General features: G+C 49.1%; 1 pseudogene; it reads right to left on the reverse strand.

The window, feature by feature from the left end:
• Positions 1–5379: 5379 nt before the first annotated feature.
• Positions 5380–6876, reverse strand: LOC102245785 (annotated as a pseudogene).
• Positions 6877–7272: the final 396 nt, after the last annotated feature.

Here is a 7272-nt window from a genome sequence, read left to right on the forward strand (position 1 = left end):
GTGTCCTCAGTTGCCAGCCCTCTGCTCACGCACCTCCGTACCTCTGCACTTTACTTCCGCAGCTCCTCTGAGTCTCAGTGTGCTTTTCTCTTTCCTTCTAGTTGTAGAATTTCCACTCAGCCAGCCTTCCTGTAGTTCTGGATGATGTCCGTTTTGTCTTTAGTAGTAATTTTGAAGTGGTTGTGCGAGGCAGCAACCGCCATCTTGGTTTCTCTCAATCCATTTACATTTAAGGTTATTATTGATAGGTACTTATTTTTTGCCATTTTAATTATGTATGCCTATGTTTCTCTCTATTTCTTCTTCTCATTACATAGACCCTTTAGCATTTCTTGCAGTGCTGGTTTGGTAGTGACAAACTCCTTTAGCCTTTTATTTTGGTCTGGGAAGTTCTTTATTTCACCATCTATTTTGAATGATAGTGTTGCTATTGAGTACATTTGTCATCATTATTCTGAACTCTATGTCTGATAAATTTCTTATCTCTGCTTCATTTATTTCTCCTTCTGGAGAATTCTCTTGTTCTTTCATTTGGGGGTTGTTTCTTTGCCTCCTCATTTGGCTGCCTGTTTGGGTCTGTGACTATGTATTAAGTAGATCTGCTACGCCTCCCAATCTCTCTCCCTTGCGCAGGCCAGGACAAGGGACTCCGCTGGGGCATGAATCCATGCACTGGGCCTCTAGTTTGTGTATAAAAATGCAACTGGTTTCTGAATATTTATTTTGTATCCTGCTATTTTACTGAATTAATCAGACCTATTAGTTTTTTGGTGGAATTGTTAGGGTTCTCTATATACAGTATCATGTCATCTGCAAACAATGACAGTTTTACTTATTTCTTTCCAATTTGAATGCCTTTTATTTCTTCCTCTTGTATAATTTCTGTGACTAGGACTTCCATTACTATGGAATAAGAGTGGTGACTGTGGACAACGCTATCTTGTTCCTGATGTTAAGGAAAATTTTTAGTTATTCCCAAAGGAATATGATGTTAGCTGTGGGTTTGTCATATATGCCCTTCATTATATTGACACTAGTGGCCCGGTGGACAAAAATTCGTGAATAGGGGGTGGGGTTCCCTCAGCCCAGCCTGCATCCTCTCCAATCGGGGACCCCTTGGGGAATGTTTGATTGCTGGTTTAAACCGGCAATCAGACATCCCTCTCACAATCTGGGACCACTGGCTCCTAACAGCTCACCTGCCTGGCTGCCTGATCACCCCTAAATGCCTCTACCTGCCTGCCTGATCGCCCCTAACTGCCCTCCCTGGCCAGCCTGATCTCGCCCCCAACTGCCCTCTCTGCCTCAGCCCAGAACACGATGGCTTTATCCGGAAGGAAGTCGGACGTCCGGAAGATGGCTGGTCGACCTGGTCTAATTAGCATATTACCCTTTTATTAGTATAGATAGATTATATAAAATAGGATTGCTTAAATGGGTAGGGAAAGCCTTTTTCAGCAGGAGGAGATGCTCTTGGAAGACAAAAACACATAATCCCTATATCTGGACTGATAGCCAGCCAAATGCACTATACTGCCAAAGCAGTCATTAAAAAATTGAACCGTTTTCTTACACCTTATACCAAACAGCTGCTGCCCTCAAACCCTTCCTCAGCCCCCACCTTGGGTTCTGCCTTCGTAGTTCACCCAGATTAGGTTCTGATTGGTCAGTTTCTATGCCAGTCAGCATCTTATTGGTCGGTTTCTATGCCAGTCAGCGTCTCTGGGCCTATCTCCAGTCCTGATCAGAGAGGTGGGGCTGATCAGCAGCCCCTGCAGAGGCCTGGAGAGAAACAGAGGCACAGCTGCTGGCAAAGCCTGGAGAGAAAGAGAGAAGCTGTGGATCAGACCCTGCCTCTCTCTTCGGGCCTCTCTCCCGGCCTGATTCTCAGCCCACTCGGCAGTGAGTGCTGGGTCGCCATGGCAACCCAGCACTGACTGCAGGACTGACTTCTGGTTAGTCAAGCCTTTGGTCCTTATGGACCCTGGGTTGTTTTTTTGTTTGTTTGTTTTTTTAAATATATTTTATTGATTTTTTACAGAGAGAAAGGGAGAGGGATAGAGAGTTAGAAACATCGATGAGAGAGAAACATCGATCAGCTGCCTCCTGCACACCTCCCACTGGGGATGTGCCCGCAACCAAGGTACATGCCCTTGACCGGAATCAAACCTGGGACCCTTGAGTCTGCAGGCTGACGCTCTATCCACTGAGCCAAACCGGTTAGGGTGGACCCTGGGTTTTTATATATGAGGATGTGTTCCATCTATTCTCACATGGTAGAGAGGTGCATTTTTTTGTTTTTTAGAGAGAGGGTTGGAGGGAGAGTGTCAGAGAGAGAGAGAGAGACATTGACATGAGAGAGACACATGAATTGGTTGCCTCCTGCATAATCCCCAACTTGGGCCAGAGATGAAACCTGAAATTCAGGTAAAATTATACCCAAGCCCCTCTGTGCACTGGCTGATGCTCTAACCACTGGAGAACATTGGTCAGGACACATTGTAGAGTTTTTACCATAAAAAGGTGCTGATTTTTTCTACATCTATTGATTTTTTTCTGCATCTATTGATTTTATATTTTATTTATGTGGTGTATCATGTTAATTAATTTGCAGAAATTGTACCAACCTGGCATCCCAGGAATAAATTCCACTTTCTGGCTGAACCTCCTGGACAGCCTTAGCTTGGCAGGGCAGGGCCACCTAGAATCAAGGTGAAGGGCCCGGTGGGTCTCCCATTGAGTGGCATCTTCAGTCATGCTTTTCAGAAAGGGGAAGAATGGGTCCTGTTTCAGAATCACACAACTCAGTCTCTGACATTCCCTGAGTTCACCTGGACCTCTACACAAGGGACCCCGGCAGCTGACTCTTCTGCAGACTATGACGTTGGCAGGGCAGGGCCATAGTGAGTCAGGAGGGGGGGGCGATTGCATTCCCCCAGAGTGATGCCCTATGGAGGAGAGTGCTCAGCAGAGTAAGGGCAAGGGACTCAACACAGGGATCCTGGTCGGTTGTTTCTTTAGCTCTCTCTCTGGAGCCACATCATCCAGTTCCTCCTCACACAACTCTAGTCCACTTTGAGCTGCCCTCCCTATGTTGGATCCCAAGGTGAGTGGCTGAGAACAAAATTTTGTGCATTGACCCTCTAAGGGGATGCCTGGGTTTTTAGCAGACTTTTGTCTATCATTTGTGGACAGAATCCCCACTGATTATTAGATGTTATTCAGGCTCCCCTTTTTGGCTCTGGTGCTCTGGGCTGGGAGCCTGGTATGGGGTTGAGACCCTACACTACTCAGGGGGATATTTTGCAGCTGAGGTATCCCTCTGGATTCTCAACCACTACACATAGGTGTGGGGCCGGCCTTTTTCATAACCTACCCTTTCTACCAGTCTCCATGTGGCTTCTTCTGTAAATCTGGGTTATAAGACTTCTGCTTAGCTAATCTTCATTATGTTATTCAAGTTGATTGTTGTATATTTTGGTTGTAATTCCAGCTTGGTCCTGGAAGCAGGTTAGTGTAACTTTCACCTACTTTGTTGCCATCTTGGATCCTCTCGAAATGTCAGTTGCTATATGAATTCGTGTATGAGAGTTTCACCACAGTATGTCCCGTGTGGACAGCTGAGTGAGTCAGGAGCTGTCAGAAGCCACATGGCAGCTTCACTCAAGACAATGGACAAAAATACCTGCCTGCCTGGTGTTCCTTCCCCAAACTCCTTTATTCAGAAAATATTTGTTGTGCACCTACATGTACAAGGGAAAGATCTTCATGTTATGGTGGAAGTGACAGGCAGGATATTCTGTAAATACACAAAGAGTTTAGGAAGGTGATTTCATGTCATGTTAAATGCAGTGAGGAAAATGGTCTAACAGGGTGTGACTGAGAGAAGCCACTAGAATATTAAAGTAGGGGAGTAAAGAGATCTCCTTCAATTTTAAAGTCTACTCTGGGTGCCAGGGAGGAGGGAGTGTAAAAAAGTCATGAGGGGGTGGACCAAAATGGTGGCACAGGTAAACACCTGTACCTCCCACAACCACATCAAAAATACAACTAAAATACAGAACAACTACCATCCAGAACCTTGGGAAAGCTGGCTGAGCGGAAGTCCTACAACTAGAGAGGTAAAGAAGAAAGCACACTGAGACTGGTAGGAGGTGCGGAGGCGCGGAACGGGCTGGTTCGGCACCCGGGTGTGCTGCTTTTTTAATCGGGAGGAGATCACCTCTGTGGAGGCTGCCCAGAGGAGCGAGCGGTCCCAGCCCACACCAGACCCCCAGCCCAGGGTTCCAGAGCTGGGGAAAGAAGTCCCTACGGGCAGTAAGAACTACGGACTGTAAAAACCAGTGCGGATTGGGGCTGAGTGACACACAGGCTGCTGGAGACCCAGCTGCTCCTCTTAAAAGGCCAGCACCGCAAACTGAATTTACAAGCTCCCACTTCCTCTGAGCTCCAGTGCCGGGCGAGGCTCTGGGGGACCGAGACACATATGGGGAGAAACTGGACTGTCTGGCATCAGGGCAGGAACTCAGGGGCTGCTTTATTCCAGATGGAGGTGCTCGCAGTGGTCATTGTTCCCGTGCTGGGACCTCCCCGGGTGCAGGGCTGACTGGCAGCCATTTCTCTCTCTCTCTCTCTCTCTCTCTCTCTCTCTCTCTCTTTTAGGAACAAATGTAATAATCTGAACAATAAAGATTTAATTAATAATAATAAAACTTTAAATTTATTCAAAATGTTAAAAGATTTCATCTCTCTTCTAAAATACTTTACATTAAAAACACCTGCTTGCTATTTTCTCAGACACGGAACAAGCTTCTGCTTCCCTTTCTGGGAACCAGTCTCTGCCCATCCAACCCTCTTCCCTGCCCTCCCTTCACTCTCGATATTGCTGTTTGTTTATAAAACCCTCCTTCCCTTGCCCCCAAGTCCTGCTCTGCAGGCCAGCTTCCTTTCCAGACTTCAGGCAGGTGAGGCAGGTGGATGGGCCGTGCAGGACAGAACACTTGTGCTTCTGGGAGAAAAGCTGATTGGCCTTTTTCTTGATCAAGTAGAGGATCACTCTTTATTTGCCCCTTTGGACACCTGTTCAGGGCCAAATATTTGGCTTGGGCTTGCCCATGGCTGGTAGCCCTGCCCCTTCTCCAGTTTCCCCCAGGCATAGGTGCATGAGAGCTGGATCCCACAACCATCGGTCTGCCTGTGGATTGTGAAGGACATTAAGATGGAGCCCCAACTTCTCAGGGTGTGGGAATCAAACGCCCCCAGGGGAGGAAGTTTTGGCTTTTTGTAGACAAAACCAAGGTCAGCCAGGACCATGGGAGGTAGGGATGAGGGGAAAGGTCTAATCGAATAGTTCTGGGGTGAGCAACATTCCAACAAACCCCACTCCCCTCTTCCATTCCGCCCTCTCCATCCTGTAGGTTACAGGCTAATTCCAGAAAGGAGGAATAAAAAAGAGGAAAGTGATTCTGTCCCATGGATGGGAAAAAAGGCAGGTGATGACAAAGTACTTGGGGCTGGGGAAGGCCTGCTGGAGTCTGTAGTCATCACAGCTTCTGTGTTCCAGGAGGGAGGGGGGGCCGGGAGCCAGGCCCTAGAAGCTTCATCAGCTCTGTTGCTTGTCCCTGACTAGTAAGACTGTGTGCTGGCCCCCGCTGGACACAGATAGAACCAGGCGGTTCTCCAGCTGTTTGCCTGTCATCTCCACGGGGATCCAGGCATCCTCCTCCTGTCCCGTGCCCAGCTGGTAGTTGGTGCCCATGCCCCAGGCAAAAACACGACCATCCTTGGTCACGGCATATCCCACAGAGGCCCCACAAGCCACTGAGGAGATGATGGGCAGCCTGGAGATGAGGGTGGGCATGCTCCTCTCCTCAGCATCCTCTCCAAGGCCCAGCCTCCCGTACTCAGCCCGGCCCAGGCTGTATGCTTTTCCTTCCGAATCCATGCAGACTATATGGTGCCGGCTACCAGAGAAGCCCACCCAGAACTTCGTAGAGTTCTTAAAGGATGTCAGGTTTTGGGGTACAAAACAAGATTCTGTTCCTGAGGTTCCAAGTTGATGGTAGTTTGAAAGGCCAAAGCCATACACATGGCCCTCAAGGGAGATGGCAAAGGTGAAGTAGGTGCCACAGAAGGCATCCTGGAATTTCACATGACCCGGGTTCCCCTGGATTTCAACATCACACACTTGGGGACCAGGAGTCGTTCAAGGCCGGGCCGGCTACCACGATTGGCAAATAATTCAGGGACACGGCCCAGCTGGCCCTGCTCCCCGCAGCCCAAAGTGTAGAGGTCTCCATCAGCTGTCAGCATCACCAAGTGGTCGTTTCCCGAGGCCACCTTCACCACAGGCACACTAGCTGCACTTGCACAGCTACCATGCTCTTCTTCATGGGCTCCAAGCGCCCAATCGCACCATTATTGTCCCGGAAGGAGCCATCCTCGGTGAGCGCCGCTGTGTGACTGTCTCCTGCTGACGCTTGTACCACTTTCTCTTGCAGTTCCACTTTCCCAGGAACCATCTCTGAGCCCTCCACTGATGTGTCTCTTCCCAGGGCACCCTCATCATTGCAGCCAAAGGAGTAGACCTGGCCACTTTTGCTTAGACACACTGTGTGTATGCCCCCAGTCTCAGCCTGTACAATGTCTTCTGGAATGGTTACTAGGGCTGGCTTCTTCCTCTCCATCACATTCTCGCCCAGCCCCAGCTGGCCCACGTCACCCTGGCCCAGTGTCAGCACCAAGCCCGGTTCTGTGCGGTGGAACCTATGTGAGACCTTCACTTTCTTGCTTTTGGGGAGAGCATCTTCTGGGGGTGACCTTTTCTTAGCCACACGCTTGGGTAGCATCTTCCTGTCCTCGATGCCGGTCAGCTACTCTGGCAGCCATTTCTGTTTGCTCACCCTGGAGATTCCCTGAGACTCCGCCCCACCCAATTTATAACCCCACCCAAGCTGTGTGCAACGGCTTTTGCATATGAATGGCCTGCCCTTTCTCAGCCTAAAACCTGTCAAACAAGCTGCAGCTGGGTCAGGGAGCCCCAAAGCTATCAAATCACAGCCAATTGGCCTAGAGGTCAACTCCTCACAGTGATACCAACAGCAACAAGGCTTAACTACAAGAAGACTGTGCACACAGCCCACAAAGGGGTGCACCAAGAGTGTCCACCTCAGGTGATTGCGGAGGCTGAGCCACTGGGCCCTATAGGACACATACTCCACAAGGCCACTCTATCAACTCAAGGAGACTTAGCAGCTACCCAATACATAGAAA

The sequence above is a fragment of the Myotis brandtii genome, unplaced genomic scaffold (genome assembly GCF_000412655.1).
Source record: "Myotis brandtii unplaced genomic scaffold, ASM41265v1 scaffold684, whole genome shotgun sequence".
In the NCBI taxonomy this organism is placed as follows: domain Eukaryota; kingdom Metazoa; phylum Chordata; class Mammalia; order Chiroptera; family Vespertilionidae; genus Myotis; species Myotis brandtii.